The following is an 18,863-nucleotide window of genomic DNA, read 5'->3' on the forward strand; positions in this document are numbered from 1 at the left end:
GGGCGAGGACCTTCTGTGATGATGACTGTGGGTGGCTCTGCTCTCCTCCTGTGAGGAGATGCTTGCTTTCTTCTCCCTCAGGTCAGACTGCTCCTGTCTGACAGGCTAATGCGCATGACGGAGTCCTGGAGGCAGCGCTCCACAGGATTGCAGTCCCTAAGCCGCCTTCCCTGTGAGGGTGGGAGCTTGCTCAGGGTGATTCTGACCAGAGAAAGCTGTGGGCTTGTCTGTCCAACAGTCACACCCACCACGGAGACTTACTCTCTAGTCAAATGCTAGCACCACGAACCCCTTCAATATGAACACTTACACATTGGTTGCAAAATAGAAAAAAATAATCATCTCTGGTTCCTGGGATCATTGTGAAGATTCCTCGGTTTTGTTAGCATTTCTGGAAGAGCATTGCATGAATCTCTGCAGGAACAGCTAGGCGTTCTGTATAAAATAGGGAAATACATGTTTCAAAACATATTAATGAGCCGGCAAAGGTAAAGTCATCTTGAGCCAGAGACTAAATTGAGGAGGGAATGGGAACCTCAAGAGGTCAACAGGGCAGGGAGGTGGGCTTTGGTGTTGAGGCCTGTGTTGTGTGTGCGTGTGTGTGTGTGTGTGTGTGTGTTTGTGTCATGGCTTATATCTAGATGTCCCCACAAAGCCTCATGCACTCATAGGTAGGGCTTTGGGGGGGTGACTGGATCATGTGCCGGGGGGGTACTGGATCAGTCCACTGATTGATTTAGCACGTTTCTGGGTGTGGATGGTGGATTTACTGAAGAGGGAAGCCCCACTCTGGGTGTGGGTGGCACAGATCAATAGGCTTGCAGCATGGACGGAATAAAAAGGGAAAGAAGGAAGGTACGCTTCCTTCAGCCTGTGATGCATTGCAGCATTCATCCTCTGCAAGGCTCCTCTGCCATGCCATCTGCCTTGGAGCCAGCCCACTATGAACTGAAACCTCTGCAAACTGTGAGCTAAAATATTTTGTAGGTGTCAGGTATTTTGTCCCAGCAATGAATGAGGAAGTAGATGTCAGGCATTTTGTCCCAGCAATGAATGAGGCAGTAACGGGGTGGGGGGGAGGGGTTGTTGTAAATACTGTAGAGACATCAAAGCCCTGGAGTTCTCCTGCAGAGTGCACGGAGGAGTATAAGGATGAGCTCAGGCTTACATCTGGCACCCCAAGGGCTAAATGTGCAATGTAAAAGTGAACCAGAAATGTATCTTCCCCAGAGAAAAATATTTGTTTCTCTCAAATGTTGGCTTGCTCCCATATTTTATAACCAAAGCATAAACCTTATACATTTTTAGTCTGATTTCAGACTACTGAGTTGGCTCAACAAACTTCCAATCAGGGATTGAAATTCAAGTGATCCAGGCTTGAGAAGGAATCCAGCCAACTGGGAGATACAAACCAAAATCACCTCAATCTGGAAGCTACTTCAATCCAGTCTTCACAGAACTTCCACAGACAAAGTTCCAGGAGGTGTGAAATGATTTTAGAATAATCAGTATGTTTATATAAACATACATTTGCACAAAATATGGTATAGGAAGTCACAGAACTTATACACACCATCAGATCTAGGAAGATTTCACACATAATAACAGATGCAGAGCATTACATAACTGTGTTTTATATGGTAAAACAAAGAGAAGGGTTTACAACGTGAGGAGGCCATTTGTACTTCTGAGTTTATCTGTTGAGGTATATATCGAAAGCATGTGTCTGTGCTGATACTCTGAATACCGATCTCACCTCTCCCTGCCTTATTTCTAACTCCTCTCCCTGAAGTGCAAAACCTGTTCTCATAACACACATGATACTTACTTTCTCCATCCTACTACACACACAGAATCATTTTAGAATTTCTAATCCAGTTCCCTGTGAAAAACAAACCTACTCTTCAGTACAGGGTTTGGGTGCAAAGTTTTAGGCTCACACTGTACAGTTATTATCTTCTTTTTTACCCCTCTCAGCAAGGTGCTGTTATCCATTTGTATTACTGCTAGGCTCAATCGTCTATATTTCATTTTATGGTTCTCTCGACAGCTGGATTGATTGTAATTCTTTGTTTTTGAACTATGTGAGGCATTACTGTTATGGTTGATCTCTGCATGTTCCCCTCGATTCACATGTGATCATAGGCAGGACCTGTGGGTGGTGATGGGGCTACAGGCGCTTATGCTGACTTTCCGCTAGGAAGTGGGACCATTCCAGAAAGGTAGAACAATGGAGGCGCGGACCGGAAGAGTAAATCTCCCCACTCAGCTCCCACTGATGTCTCTGCTTCCTGTCCGCCATGCCATCGGCAGTTCTCCACCATGCCTCTCCCTTGCCCTCCTGCCTGGAACCAGGAACTGTGGGCTGAAATGTGAGCAGAAATACACCTTTCCTTCTTTACACAGTGAGTGGCAAGTATTTTGTCCCAGGGAGGAGGAAAGTGACTACGAAATTGTGATGGACACATTTTGTTAAAAACCACAAGCAAGATAAGATTCCGGTAAGCAGCACTTTGACATTATATTTGAGATCTTAGCTCATATAGTAAAGCCAGAAAAAGAAGTGAAATTTATAAGGATGATATAAGAGAAGAAAATCTTGCTGCTTGAAAAATGATATTATGGTTTACATAAAGAATGTCAAAGAATCTACAGATAGATTTTTATAATTAATGTGTAAAGGGATTACTGGCATAAATCAGTATAAAAACAAACTATATGTGTATACCTTGATAACAAACACAAAATATACTAAAAATATCATTTAAAACTATTAAAATATAACCTATATAGAAATAAATCCAACAAAAGATGTGAAAGAACTTTACAAAAACATCATAAAACATTATTGAGAGATTGTAAAAATAATATATAAATTGCTAAATTTAATATCATAAACACATTGGCTTTTCCTAACATAATCTATAAATTCAATGCATTCCAAACAAAATCATAACAGTTTTCTCCCAATTTTGGTTTCTTTTGATGGAACTTGGTAAGATGATTCTAAAAGGTAGAATAGACAGAATTACAAAACACTCTTAATAGAGAAGAATAATAAGGTAGAGAATTTGCCCTACCAAATATAGGGTCTTAAGTCTATGACAATAAAGACTTCATATTTACGCAGTAAAAAATCATTGAATAGGACCAAATACCCAGCCAGGGACACCCACACGCATGTGGGCAGCTGAGTCACAGCAGAGCTGGCTTGGCAAACCAATAGGAAAATAACAGCCTTTTCAATAAAGGAGGAGTGTCAAGTGATTATCCATATGGAAAAATGTAAATTGAATCTTATTTTTCATCAGACAGAAAAAGACTCTGAGTAGATTAAAAAATGTAAAAGTAAAAGGCAAAACCATAAATCTACAGAAGGCATGAGAGACTTCTTTTATAGCCTAAGGGGAAGGAATCAGTTCTTAAAAACAGATAAAATATCCTATGTTTAAAAGGGAAATAGTCATACATTTTACTTCAATAAAATTAGGAACTGTTTGTCATAGCAAAAATAAATAAAAATAAACACTTGGGGCCCGGGACTTAGCTCAGAAGTTCCGCCGTCTGTCTTGCAAGCACAAAGTCCCGAGTTTGATCTCCGGTACCCCCCCCCAAAATAAATAAATAAATAAATAAAAATAAACACTAAAACTAAAATAGCTATTTGTAATTTATATAACCAACAAGGGGTTAGTGACATGGCTAGAACATCCTGCAATCCGCTCCCCCCAACAACAAATAATCATCCCAAGAAATGGACCCTAATTACGAGTAGGCTCTTCACTGAAGAAGAAATGATGATCAACCACTTCAGCAATCAGGAAATGAAAATTACAGCACTGAGGTGCCATTTCAGAGCTACCTGATTGGCAAAAATGATGAAGTCTGATGATGTTCAAATGTCATGCAGGACATGCTTGTAGGAGTGTCAGTGGGTGCAGCCACCCTGGAAAGCAGCTGGGCACTGTCCAAGTGGAAAATGTGTATGCCAGGCCAGGTCAGCCATAGGTCTGTGCCCAAGATCAATGGATATCTGGATCAAAGGATGCATATGAGAACATATGTATTTAAACTGCATTGGGGTGTGTTATGTACATGTACCAGCTCCACCCAAGGAATGCAAACAGTATGTACTAAAAACATGTTAAGAAAGAAAAAAGACAAAAAGCAAGGGGATGAAGAGATGGGTAGAGGGGGGAAGGAGTGAAAGGGAAGGAGGTGAAAAGGGAATTAAAGTGTGCTGTGTACATGTACCAACTTCCCACAAGGAATGTAAACATTCTGTACCACACACATACACTAATGAAACAAAATTTTTTGAAAGAAAGAAAGACTCAATGAAACCAAAAGAAAGAAGATATCTGGGAGAAAATAAAGTCAGAAGTAATGTCAATTACAGATAGTAATGAGGTGTATGCACTGGCAGTGGCCTAATCACACCATGGGCTATCAGTGCACCATGAAAATCAGGGCACTGCAGCTGCACACACAACCATGTGCACCCAGACTTGATCATATTTACATGAAGTGTGAAAGGCTACACAGCATATCCTGCAGGGATATGGCACAAAAGGAAAAAGTATGGGGAAAGATAATTGAATGACAAACACAAAATTTAGATGGAAGAAGAGGGAAGGGGTGGGATTAAAGGAACTAGAGGACTTTCAACTCAAAGGCCCTGCTGTTGTACTGTTATTCTGCATACGTTACATCCATTAGATGAATTTCTGTCTATTTGAGATGCAATAAAATATAAAATTATTTTTAAGAGGCAAATTGCTGGACAGTTGAAACTATAAAATGCACAGTACATGAACTCAGGCATGCAGACACGACCACAGACATCTGTGAGCTTGTGACTATCGCAGGAGAACCAGATGGCTTCCACCCTTGAAAGTGTGAGACACTGGCACTGTGGACAGAGGCCAGTCCATCTTCTGCTGCTATAATGGTACCACAGGCTGGATAGTTCATAAAGAAAAGAAATTCATTCATCACACTCTGGGCACTAGGAAGTCTGAAGTAAAGGTGCTGGCAGGCAGCAAAGGTCTTCTTGTTTCAGGCAAGGTAGAAGGTGAGAGGATGAGAGGATGAGCTGGGACTCTGAAACTCCTCTGTAAGCAGTGTTAACCTGTTCCTGAGGGTGGAGCTCTCTGTCCTCTTCCCTCTCAAAGGTCCCACCTCAGAACAGTATGGCGTCCGTCAAGGCATTTCCAACACCAGCTTTTGGCGGGACACAATTGAACCATGTTGGTTGGGATCAGGACAAATTTGGATAGAGTTTTATTTTTGGATTTTCCAAAGTAAGACTATATTTTCATATGAGCTGTAGAGTTAAAATAGATTTTATAAATTTGGAGAAATTTGGAGAGAATTGGAAAGGAGGGAAAGAGAGAGGGAGGGGAAAAGGAAAGGAGGAGGAAAGGAGAAAGAAGGGAGGAAAAAGAGAGGGAAAATGGAGGAAAGGAGGGAAGGAGAGAAAGCAAGAGAAACCACATGGGCTTGGGGAGCTCACGAGATGGGTGCTGTGGCTTATATCTAGGTGTTCCCCCAAAGTCTCAGACACTCATAGGTGGGGCTTTGAGGAGGTGACTGGATCATGGTGACACTGGATTGGGTTTATAGATGGGTGTGATGCTGAGTGTGAAATCAGATGGGAAGAGGTGGGTCACTGAGCTTGGCACATATACATCCCTTCTACTTGAATGCTCACTGCTTCCTGCCTACCCTGCCATGGACTGTTTCTCCTCTGCAATGGCCCTTTGCCATGCTGCCCTACCTTAGATCCAGCTGACTATGAACTGAAACCTCTACAGTCTATGAGCTAACATAAACCTCTCCTCGTTTAACTTATGGTTGTTGGGTATTTTCTCCCAACAACAAGAAAGCAACTAAGACAATGGGCTAATGGAGGAAGCCAGCTGGGAAGAGGCTGACCTGTCATCTGCTGGGCAGCCCTGGAGGACATCAGAGCCTTCACCGTGACCTCCCGGGGAGGTGGGAAGCTGGTGGCCTCCAGGATGCCTTGGATGTGGGTGACTCAGCTGCTCTGGGTCAGCACCCAGGCAGGGAAACCCGCCTGCAGGTGTTCAGTGGAGCTGCCATCTCTGCTTTCAGGAAACTTCTTCAAAAAGTATGCTTATCAGTGTCTTGCTAGGAGACAATGTGGAGACTTCACTTCTGCTATTAATTATTCATAACAAATTTTCCCAGAACATTGAGTCCTTTAATACAATGAATTCTGTTTCTCTAAAACAGGTTAAAACTTTGTCTAATATTTTCCTATGACAAGGCTTCGCTGCTGGCTGAACATTACATTCTGTCTCTTCTTCATTCCTCCCCTTCACTGGTTAATGCACTCCCTCAAGATGGTCATCAAATTCACAGGTGAAATGATTTTAAAGGTACTGCGTTTAAATAGGCAGTGAAATAAGCCAGTCATTCCTGGCTTCTCTCCACGTACGGTTTTGATTTGGAGGCAGCTGAGACATTAATAAAGGCAAAAAGTGAACCTGTCCCCTAAATCCTAATAAATAAAGAGAACAGCTTTAAAAGAGCAGAGGCAATGCATTGACCTTTCCTGAGTCTATTTGTCAAGGCAGCACGCAGATCTGTAGCCACAGGGCGACTCCCTGGGCTGCAGCAGGTTCCATTTCACTGAGTTTCAGCCAGGAAGCTGGAGGGCAGGAAAGAGCCCTGCTGGCCTGTCATCAAGACAGCGCAGGGCATGTCAGGAAATCACCGCAGCACGGACTCTGCTTGCGATTTTTATGATTCCTCTATTTTAAGTGCTTTACAAAGTAATGTACATTATCCATTTTCAGAGTAAAACGAAGAGAAAAGAAAACAGAAAAGGAGGGAGGGAAAGGACAGAGAAGACTGGGACTGGATTTAAAACAGGAGCCCAGATGTTAGATGCAAATGACTTTTGCTTATTCCTGTAGGGCTGGGAGGCACCTGGGAAGCACCTCAGAGAGCAGGTCCCTTTCCTGCTGCTTTCCAATTTGAGTTTCCTATTTCACAGCACACCTGCGTTGTGCCTCCTTCTGCCCCCTCTCATTCCCATATCCACTTCCCCAGACCTTAGGAAGGGATACTTCCTCCCCTCTCCTGACTTGCGTTCCCGCTCTCCACCATGACTGCTCACCCTGGTGTCTCTGCCTCTGAGACGGAAGCGGTGGATCAGCTCTCCCTTCACCCCGAAACATGTCGAGCCCCCCGCCCATGACCCACAGTGGTGCCCGAGCTTGGAAGCACTCAAGGGGCCTGGACAGGGCAGGTTCTGTGGCACAGGTGCCCCCAGGCAGCAGCAGGTCTCCCTCCAGGGACATAAACACCTCCAGTGGCCACAGCAGGTAGAGACACAGTGCAGGGGGACATAGGAGCCAGCCACAGGGCTTGCTGCATGCTCAGGGTGGGACTGCTGCAGGGACCCTGAGGTAGCCACTGCCAGTTCAAAAGCCAGGGCTGAAAACGGCCCCTGCTCCGTGCTGTGTGTCCTGCAGGAAGATGTGATGTGGCAGCACCTGAGACCATGGAAGAGGACTCAAGCCAGCAATCGGCACCCTTTTTTGGGGTGCCATCAGTTTTGGGGACAGTGGCCTGTCCATAGGTCTCACTGCTCATACTGTGTAAGGAAAGGGGCTCTCAGCACAGAGCCTCCATTATTCATGCTGAGCACCTCCTTTGCCCATGCCCACCGTGTCCAAGTTCAAAACTGTGCTGGTTGTTGCATACCTCCCGGGGACCCGCTGGCCACAGGGTTCTGCTGCCCACAGTGGACGTGTCTACTCCATGCTGCATCTTGGGGCCACTCCAAGGCACTGAGTACAGAGACTCCTAGCCCCTGTGCATGGATTTCAAGGCCCTGATAAATGCCAGTCTCAGTGTCATGCTGAGTGTTTACACTCCTGAGCTCCTTTAGTCTTCACGACAGCCTGCCGAGTCAGATGCTGTGGCCCTTCCCATTGTACAGAAAAGGAAGCTGAGGTTGGGAGAGGTTACAAGTCGTACCCAGTGCTGGTGAATTTTGGTAAATATTTGCTTAACTGAACTGAACTCTTCTTTTTGGAAAGAGGCTCAGTGATATGGGTCTTCATCTTATTTTGTTTTTTAAAATTAATTTTATTGGTATGCTTGTAATATTATTATAATTAATTTTATTGGTAAATAATGAGCACATTCATCATAGGGAATTTGTACCTATACAAGATATATCTTGATTACTCTTTTTTCCCCCTCCCTTCAACCCCCTAAAAAAGTGAATAGAAGGAAAATAATGGAAACATAGCTTTTGTATATCTTATTTAGATACACACACAAAAGATATACCTATTTTGATTTTTTTACTTACTTCATAAATTAAGTTTTTTTCCCCACAGTGTTTATCTAAAGACTGGCACATGATGGTTTCAAAACAACATGAAATGGAAAGAATTCTTGTGCTAGGTATTTGGCTATTTCTAATGCATTAGCATATTTTCAGCAGTCTTCGTTCTTCAGAATTAATAATGAAATACTACTTTTGCGTTTGCCCATTTCATCTTCTGTTAGACGGTGACTGCCTTTAAAGAGAAACTGAGTGTTTTTTTCTGTAATCTCCTTTCTCTTTTCTCCTTGAGGACTGAGACTGCCAATCACTGTTCTTAAAATTGTCTGTCTCGCCAGGAGACGGGAGGAGAGAGCTCCCCTGTTCCGTGGCTCAGAGAGGCAACTGCAGCTCACAATAACCCGCTACATAATTTATGAAGTAGAAGACGGGGCCACAGAGGCTCCAACCATCAAGAAGTGAGCTGGGAACGCTAATCACTCCTCTTTGATTGGCACTCACTATGTGGCTGCATTTTAATACACACTGTACCCCCACAAATATGCACAACTATTACATGTTAATAAAAAAAGAAACAAACATATTAAAGTCATCTCCCATCACTCCCAAGAGTAACCCTGTGGGAAGGCCCCGGGATCACTAGTGAAGCTGAGGCTGGTGTGGGTGCCCAGCGACTTTAAGGGTGCTGAGAGAGCAGCCATTGCAGACACCTGGCCTGTGGGACGATGCTGCCATGCACAAGCTGCTCACTGAGGGGAGCGTCTGAGAAGCCATGCGGCCCGCTGGGTTGGGGGACACTGTGATTATCGCTGCCACTCTTTTCTCTGGTTTTTGAAGTGTTTACAAGACAAGGCACTTTGCCCCATATAGTGAGCTGAATCTTATAAAGGTTTGTAACTTGGTGCTACTGTTAGATAGAGCTGTTTTGGTGGGAAAATGCTCTTTCCCCTACATCCCTTGAGTAAAGTACAGAAGTAGCGCATCAGCCACCTTTTTGTGCAGCGGGTTATGACTCAACACTTCCAGATGCCCTTATTTCAAACTGGCCTGAAGGAAGTCTGGTGAAAATCAAGACTTTGGGGAGACAGCGCGACATGAAACCGGGTCTGGGGCTGGCTGTTTACCTTCACATCCCCAACTGGATTACACGTGTGTGCAGTTTTCTAGGCTGTCTGGGACCAAGCTGGTGGGTTTCTGCCTTCAAGGGTACTCGGTGAGCACAGTGCTCGGTGGGATGACAGGAGTGGGCGAGGAGAACCCAGTGGGCCTTGTTAACCCCGTGCCACTCACTGCAGCTGCAGGGGAGCCATGACCTTCATGAGAGAAAATTCCCAGCAATCCTAGGGGTCAGCAAAAGCAACCAGGCTCCATTTTTAGAAGTTAAAATATGACAAATATCTCTTTAAAAAATAATGTAAAAGAGTGTGTATCGTATGTCTCTCTCTCTCCCTCCCTCCCTCTCTCTGTTTCTCTTTCTCTCTTTCTCAAAATTGAACCCACTAGGCTACATCCGCAGCTGTTTTTATTTTTATTTTGAGACAAGGGTTTGCTATGTTGCTAAATTGCCTAGGCTGGGCTGGAACTTGCAAACCTCCTGCCTCAGCAGCCCGGAGTACTAGGATTACAGGCTTGAGCCACCGTACCTGGCTAATTCCTAGCATCCATAGATGGAGGTGGAATGGTAAGGGTGAGGGGAGCTTTTATTGTTTTCAAGTAGAGATTTTTCTCTTTTGGTCCATATCTCAGGTGGCCCACACATGTGGCAAACCAGATCATGTGACATTTAGGCGTGGGATGGGATGTTTAGACCTGGAAGTGTCTGGGAAGACTTGAAGTACTCTGGTCCTTTCGTTTGAGTCCCTGAGGCAGGATTTGAGTGCAGTCTCGCTGGAAGGGAAGTCAGGGCAGACTGGGAGGAAGACAGCTCCTCGGGCCGCCACGGGGCAGCACGGTGCCTGCTCAGACTCACCTGCCTGGGGGAAGGGACAGGAGTTCACCCGCCTGCTGCTCCTCCATCCTGGGTGCCAGCTGCCTCCAGGGGTGCTATGGGGGGCTAGACATCCCCCCAAAGCCTCACACAGTCATAGGTGGGGCTTTTTCAGAGGTGGCTGGATCCGGAGTGTGTGACGCTGGGATTAAGGGTGTGTGATTACTGAATCAGCCCACTGCTTGGCTTGGCACTGCCCTAATCCTGGAAGCCTAACTAGATCATAAAAGGGGCAGAAAGAGGCTTGTCTTGTCCCTTGTTGCTTTGCTAGCTTCTGCCTGCCATGGACTGTTCCTCCTCTGTGACCCTCCTCTGTCATCCACCCCGCCTTGGAATCAGCTGATGATGGTTGAAACCTCCTCATACTGTGAGCTAAATAAACCTGTCCTCCTTTAACTTTGGGTGTTGGGCATTTTGTCTCAGCAACCAAAAAAGTAACTAAGAGAAGGGGTTTATCTGCCTTGCCCTGCAATGGAGCCCAGAGCCAAGAGTCTCTGGACAGAACAATCAGTTCCTCCAGCAGCTTGGCAGGTGCTTGCAGTAAGCAGGTCCAGGTCCAGGCTGGGGGCTTAGGAGCCAGGTGCTGAGGTGGGGCTGCCCGCCCTCCTGTGCACACAGGAAGTTGTCCCAGTGGAGGGCCGTGCTCCCTGGGGGCTTCCCGTCCTCATCACTTACCCGCCCCACCCCCTCGGACCATACCTGGCTCTTAGGAGTTTAAGCCAAGTGCTGAATACATGAAGCGAGGTGAGGGCTGGATTCTGCGGCTCTCCCTTCTTCCCTGTGGGCAAGCAGGGACAGTGCTGTGACTCTCGTCTGACTGGCTCACTGTGGGTGCCAGGGCCTTCCTTCCTGGGAGTCTTGGGAACCCCAGTGGGGTCTGTCCTTGGACCAAGCTGGAGCAGAGTCTCACCCGAGGCTCAAGGTATGTGGTGCCCAGCTGTTTGGGGGAGTGCTGCTGCAGACCCCAGAAGTAGTCACTTGTGTGACATTCAGATCTCACTGGACCTGGACTGAGAAGCCTGCAGGCTGCACAGGGCCCCTGGTGTCTGCCGTGGGCAGTGGCACTTGGCCTGTGGGGTTCCACCTGGCACCTCGAGGCCCCTGCTTCTCACTGATTTGGTGGTGTCATGGGCACCCCCAAGTTCTGAAGACAGCCAGTGCAGACATCTTGGCCTTGTCCAGCACTGACTCGTAGTTGGGCAGGGCTCGCAGTCTCCAGCTGGCTGTAATCCTCCCCTTCCCATTCACTCCACTGGCCTGGGGCAGCTGGGTTTGCAGCCTGAGACCATAGCTCCCCACAGCGCCCATTCCCCACAATCCATGAGAAATGTGGGTTGCTTTTAATTTTACTAGTACATGCTGTGATAGGTAATAATTACATAGTCCATGGCCATACCACCCTGAATGCGCCCGATCTCATCAGATAATAATTACATCATATATGTATATATTCCCGATCCTGTCTGATCCCCCTCCCCCTGTACCCTAGCCTCTACCCGCCATCTTCCCAGCTACTCCTTGGAAGAGGAATAATACATAGAATATATAAAGAATCCAAAATCAGTGGTGGCTGGGAAGCAGAGCAGGGAGGCAGTACCAGAGAGGAAGGGGCCTGGGTCCCGATGGAGTCCCCAAGGTCACCTCCATGACCCACCAGACCCACAGAAATGTCCCTTCCTGACCCTTCACGGCTCCCAAGACTGTCAGACTTCAGTGCCACAGTGAGGAACACACAGGGCAAAGCGTACATGGGACCAGGCTCTGCAAGCATTACCCAAGGGCAGCAGAGAGCCACCCACCCCCGTGCTGCCTGCTGCTTTGATCCTGAACAGGGAGGGTCATATTTGTTTGCACAATAAGTGGGAGTTTACTCAACACTGCAAACTGTCTAAGCAGCATGAGCTCATCCAAAAATAAACGTGCCTAAGTAGCATCTCCTTGGAAAAGGCACATAAACCCCAGGAAGGTAGCATTCAGGAGCAGAATCCCGGTTTCCGTGGGCTGCCCTGTGTAATTGTGGAAAGCAATGCAAAAGGCACATGCTGCTGCAGGGACAGATCACCCAGCAATGGGCTGCCTTTTGTGAAAACTGACTGGATCTCCTCAGAATTTAGCCTCTTTGGCAAAGCTGGCTTTCACTGGAGGAAAAAACGTGATGCCAGCAGCAGTTGACAGCAGTATGCCAGCCTCGCTGCCCCAGGACAGGCGACAGGCTCACCGGCAGACACAAAGAGGTCCAGGGTACAGATTCGGCAAAGGGCCTTGTGTTTGCATTGGCTCCTCCAATGCAGCTACGTGCAGCCTGGACTTTATAGAGCCAGAAACTGCAGAAGAAAATGACAGCAGGGTGTAGGCAACCACCCACCCTTGATGCCCTAGAGGGCTTGTTATGCTTCCAATGCAGGTCCCCTGAGGCCCTGGCAAACCCTCCCTAGAGAGAGGGCTCCGCGTGCTGCCCCCATCCCCCCCAGGAAACATCTGCCTTTGTTTTCCTTCTGCACGCAAGACGCCCTTACTAGCATTATTCCTTACCATCTTCTCCCAGAAATTGACACAATCTCACAGTGGAAGCCAATGATCCATGCATGAGTGATGCCCCAAAATATAGCCTGCAGCGTGGCAGCAGAAATCAACCAGTAGCTGGGAGAGAAGAGTTAAAGTGGGGTTTCTTCACAAAACACCTGCCCTTACTCCCTGTCTGCTTTCAAGATGTGCAGAAATTACAACCCGAAGCTAATCTGTTGCATATACTTGCTTTTGAAATTTTCTTACTGTGATAAAATATCCATAACATTAGCTTCACCATCTTGACTCTTGCTAAACAAGCAGTTCCGTAATGTTAAGTACACTTACACTGCCGTAACAGTCTCTAGAAGGCCTTCATTGTACAGAGCTGAAACTCTGCACCCATTAGACAACTCACCGGCAGCTTCCGTTCTGCCCTGTCTGTGGATTTGACACTCTAGGTACAGGCAGTGTCCTATAACGGTACAAAGGAGCACTGTAGTACTTGTCCTTTGTGACTAGCTGATTTTGCTTAGTGCAGTGTCCTCAAGGCTTGCTTCTGTCCTACTGTGAGTCAGAATGCCCTTCCTCCTTGAGGACAAATAATGTCTCATTGTTTGGAGACCACAGCTTGACTCTCCTTTCAGTGGACATCTGGGTTCTTCTACCTGTTGGCCGTTGTAAATGCGCCGTGATGAACATGGAGCAATAATAACTCTTTCAGATGCTGTTTTAAAAACTCTTGATATACATCCAGAAATGGGTCTTTAAAGAAAGACCTTTCTTCTTTTAGTTTTTGGAGGAGCTGCCATGTGTTTTCCGTGACAATTGCACTATTGTACCGTGGCACCAGCAGCACACGGGGTTCCAGCTTTTCCACATCCTCACCAATCATTTTCTAATTTGATTGCAATAGTAGCCATCCTAGTGGGTGTAAAATGCTATCTCAGTGTGGTTTTGAGTCAAGTTTATCTCATGATTAGTGATGGTGAGTGTACTTTTTAGGCTGGTTGGCCATTTTTATGTCACCTTTAGAAAAATGTCTATTTAAATCTTTGGCTATTTTTTTAATCCAGTTATTTGATTTTTTCATGAGTGAATTAAAGGGATTCTTTTTATACTCTTCCTAGCTCCCATCATGAGATCTATAATTTGCAAATCTATTCTCCCATATTATATATTTGATTTCTTTTGGTGCCCAAACATTTTTTAGTTTGAAGTAGTCCCATTTGTCTATTTTTACTTTGTTGTCCAACTTTTTGATGTCATATTTCAGAAATCATTGCCAAATCCAATGTCAAGGAGCACTTCCTCTACTTTTCTCTAGTAGTCTTTTGTCTTACATTTAGCTCTTTAATCCATTTGGAGTAAAGCTTTCCTATGTTTGTAAAATAGACGTCAAACGTTGTTCTTTTGCATGTAGATGTCCAGTTTTCCCAACATCATTTGTTGAAGGAGTTGTCTTTTAGCCACTTTCTCAAGGATGACTTGATATATAATTGAGCATTTATTTCTGAGCTATTTCGATTCTGTTGGTTTGTCTGTCTTTATGCCAGTACCATTCTGTTTTGATTACTGTAGCTTTGTAACATGTTTTGAAATCAGGAAATATGATTCTTAGTTCTTATCTTTTTAAAAAATGTTAACTACTAAAAGCATCTTGGGATATCATATGAATTTTAGGATGAATTTTTCTATTCCTAAAAACATGTCTTTTGGGCTTTGTAGGGACTTAGTTGAATCCATAGGTAACTTTGAGAAGAAGGAACATATTAACAGTATTAGGATTTATAATCCACAGGTTCAAGATGACTTTCCATTGCTTTTGTCATCTTTCATTTGAGTAATTGTTTTGTTGTTTTTACTTTACAGGTCTTAACACTAGTTTATTCCTATTTTATTTTCCTTGATGCTACTGTAAGTGGAAATGTTTTTCATTTCCTTTTTCAGGTTGTTCATTCCTCGTGTATAGAAATATGACTGACCCATGAGTATTAATTTTGAATCTTGCAACTTTGCTTGTTTATTAATTCTAACATTTTTGATAAAATCATTACGGTTTTCTGCACATAAGAGCACTCCATTTGTGAATACAGATCATTTTACTTCTCCCTTTCCAAATCATATGGTTTTATTTCTCTCTCTTGCCTAATTGCTGTAGCTAGAACTTCCAATACTATGTTGAAAAGAAGCAGTATGAGCAGGCATCCTTGCCTTGGTACTTTTTCTATCATTACACTTTTAGCCTATGTGTGTCTGTAGATGTAAGGTGATTCCATTATGGAACATCTAGCTGGATCCTGTGATTTTATCTGTTCAGTGACTCTAGGTATTCTGATTAGGGAATCTACCTCATTTACATTAAGGTAATTACTGATAGGGAGGATTTATTACTGCCATTTTATTCATTGTTTTTGGTAGATGTTATAGTTTTTTAGTTCTTTTCCTCTCTTACTGACTTCCTTTGTGTTTCATTGATTTTTTTTGGTAATAATATGCTGGGATACACCTTTACATTTCCTTTTGTGTATATACTGTAAATATTTCCTTTGTGGTTATTGTTGCAATTACATAAAATAAAAAGTTACAAAATTCTATTAAATACCATTGAAGTTGCAGCGTACTATTTTAAAATGATAATAACCTAACTGCAAGAGTAAAAACTACTCCTTCACAGTGCCACTCCTGCCCTACTTCATGCTTTTGATGTTACAAGTTGCATCTTTATGTATCATATTCCCACTGATATAGATTTGAAATCCTTTTGTCATTTAAATTATAATAGCACAGGTCACTCTATCTGCACATCTGTTCACCTTCTATTTCCATATCACTTTGTGTTTCTGAGTACATCCTTTGGTTTCAATTTGAAGGGCTCCCTTTGGCAATTGTTATAGTGGTCTATTGCTAATGAATGTTAGATTTTTTACATCTGGAAAAGTCTTAATTTCTCCTTCATTGTTGAAGGACAATTTTGGCAGATCCAGTATTGTTTGACAGTTTTTCTTTCAGCACTGTGAATATATCATCCCACTCCCTTCTGGCCTGGAAAGTTTCTGCTGGGAAATCTGCCAATGATCTTCTAGAATTCTCTTGAGTTGCTTGCTTTTGCTGCTTGAAATATTCTCCTTGTCTTTAACTCTAGATAATTTTTATTATTTTTTTTTTTTATTTTTGGGGTACTGGGGATTGAACTTGGGTCCTTGCGCTTGCGCAGCAGGTGACAAAACTACTGAGCTAAATCCCCTGCCCGATAAATTGTTTCTAACATATCCAGGGGAGTGGTTTTTTGGGGTGAATCTTGAGAATTCTTTGGGTTTCTTGAATTTGTATGTTCATTTATTTCCTCAGATTTGGGAAGTTTGGGGCATTATTTCCTCAAATAATTTCTATGTGCCCTTTTCTTTCTTCTTCAAGTTTCATAATGTGTATACTGGCCTATTTGGTAGTGTCCCAACAATCTTACCAAAAGTAAACAACAAAAACCTCACACGAAAGAACACAATGACAACCACAGGATGATGTAAAAGGAAAGAAGGGGCAGAAAAAGCAAATGTCCCTTAGGCTCTCTTTACTTGTCTTCACTACTTTTTCCTTTTGCTCCAACTGGATGATTTCAAATGACCTGTCTTCCAGTTCACTGATTCTTTCTTCTACCTGATCAAACCTTCTTTTGAAACCCTCTACTGATGTTTTAGTTCAGTTATTCAGCACCAGAATTTGGTTGGTTCTTTTTTCTTTTCTTTTTCCCTAGCTTCTATTTCTTTGCTTATATTATTTTATTCATGAATGGTTACCCTGATTTTGTTCAGTTTCTATGTATACTCTTGTTTTTTAAGTTCATTGAACATTTTTATGACAGTTATTTTAAAACTGTCAGGCTGCTCATAAATCGGCACTTCCTTAGGGTCAGTTTCTGGGATTTTATTGTGCTACTTTGGGCTGTATTTGTTTCTTTTTATGCCCTAGCACCTTTTATTGAGATTTGAGCATTTAGGAAACAACAAAACGCCTCTTGCAATCTGCTCGTGGGCTTTGTCCCGGGGAAGAGGATCCAACGCCATTCAAACCTCTTCTGCTCTCTCCTGCCCCCTGGTGTCCATCTTGGGAACTACAGCTCTAATCTATGTTGCTTCTTGTTTCCAGGAGTCTCCAAATTCTAGCACGGATCCCAAAGCAGGAGAGGCCCAAACCGGATCCTCAGCGAGCCTTCACCCAATCCAGCATGTCAGAGGCACGCTCCACTCTTGTTCCTCCATCCCAAGGAAGGAACGTCGGTAGGAAACGTGTCCTGTTGGAAGTGCTGAGCTGTGCGTGTCAGGGAGCCAAAGCCACACATTCTGCAGTTTGCTGGAGTCTCACTGTGGCTTTACCTCGGGCAGCTGTCAGCCAGTCTCCAGAGCTCTCACAAAGGTGTTCCGGTCTGTGCAGCTGATAGCTGTGTCCCTGTTGGGAATTTGTATTCAAATTCAGCAGTATCTGTTGACGCCTACAATGCACAAAACTATTCTAGGCACAAAGGTGAACACAACAGAAAAACATCCCTGCCATCACGTAATTTATACTCCAGTGAGCAAGATCTACAAAATACCAAAACCTAAAAGTAAAAAGTAAATCTACATAGTGTTTAGATAGAAAAATGTGCTATTAAACAAGTTTTTCCCAGCCTTGGGTTGCCCCCCACCCAATCACCCGCCCCCCCTTCCTGCCTCTGTAGCTGTAACTCCTTGTTCTGGTGCAGATAAAATTGGCAACTATGTCCTGTGAGCAAAGTTTATGTCCTCTTGTTCTCGCAAGATACACAAGGTTCTGTCTTCTTTCAAGGCTAAATTACAGAACCGTCTACCCTTGTCCTGTTTTGTGTAAACTCACTTGCTACCTCACTAGAAAGACCAACCCTTGGAGCGGATGTATAAAACTGGAATCTTTCCTTGTTCTCCACTCTTCCTTTGGCCTGGAGTCCGCTGAGTCGATGTTCACCTAAAGTAGAATCTGCCTGGTTCGCCCTGGTCTCTCTGGTCTCTTGAATTCTGCAACAGCCTAAGGTCCTGCTCCGGTCCCCCGCTGACCAGACCAAAGCAGGTGGACTCACTGGTACTGAGAGTGAAGTCAAGATGAACCCTGAAACCGGCCGGTTTTCCAAACCCAGGAGACAGCCAGCAGCCAGCCAGCAGGGGCTCGCTCACCTAAGAGGCTGTGCTGAGACCATGGCCCCCCATTCTAACCCTGTAAGGAAGTAAATTTGAAACAACTGATTACTTTCTTGCTCCCTATGTCCACTTTTTTCTGGCCTTTTCTGTCTATAAAGCCAATTCCTCTTCTTAGCTCATGAGAATACCCATTCTACTTTATAGAATGTTTCCCAGTTCTAGAGTCACAAATAAAAGCCAATTGTATCTTTTAACTAAAGCAGTTGTGATTCTGTCTTTTGGCAGTGCTAAGGGAAAGAAGTGTGGAGTTTGTGCGTATGCATTGAAGTTTAGGTTTAGAGGCCTCTCCACGACTGTGGGTTTGAGTCAGCACCTGGAAGAAGTGAAGGAGGAAGCCTTCCAGCAGAGGGACAGCACATGCAAAGCTCCTGCAAGCCGGAAGTGTGCCTGGTGAATTGGGGAAATGGAAATGGGGAGGTTGGTATGGCCGGAAATGAAGGAGAGAATAGGGTTACCCAGCCGCGATGGGGTGTCACTGTACCCCAGCTATTTGGGAGGTTGAGGCAGGGGCTCAGGGGTTGTTGGGTAATGGGGGGGAGGGGGGAATAATGGGAGATGAGTTTGGGATGGGGCAGACACTGTGTGGAACAGGAGAATAATGGGGCTGGTGGTGTGGGCCTCCTGGTGACTTTGACCACAGCAGTTTCTCTAGAAGGGATGCATGGAACCCAAGGAAAGGGAAGTCCAGAAAATGGAGGGAAAGAAAGGAAATATGATACTGTCTTCTGGGAATTTGCCTTTGTCGTAAAGGGAAGGTAAGAACTAGAGGCTGGGGTATTGGTGGATCCATGTTTATAAAAACAAGAGGACTCCACTGAGAGAGAAGGTGCAG

The 18,863-nt window shown here is 44.6% G+C and overlaps 1 long non-coding RNA gene across 1 annotated transcript in view; it reads left to right on the plus strand.

Annotated features, from left to right (window-relative positions):
* Window positions 1-18,588, plus strand: part of LOC110350853 (uncharacterized) — a 66,482-nt gene extending 47,894 nt beyond the window's left edge. The window contains exon 4 of the long non-coding RNA XR_015444766.1: window positions 16,968-18,588. This is a non-coding gene — a long non-coding RNA (uncharacterized LOC110350853). The remainder of the gene's footprint in view (window positions 1-16,967) is intronic.
* The last annotated feature ends 275 nt before the right edge of the window (window positions 18,589-18,863 follow it).

Source organism: Heterocephalus glaber, unplaced genomic scaffold (assembly GCF_053883595.1).
Source record: "Heterocephalus glaber isolate CG9 unplaced genomic scaffold, H.glaber_assembly_v1.0 deba00000331, whole genome shotgun sequence".
NCBI lineage: Eukaryota > Metazoa > Chordata > Mammalia > Rodentia > Bathyergidae > Heterocephalus > Heterocephalus glaber.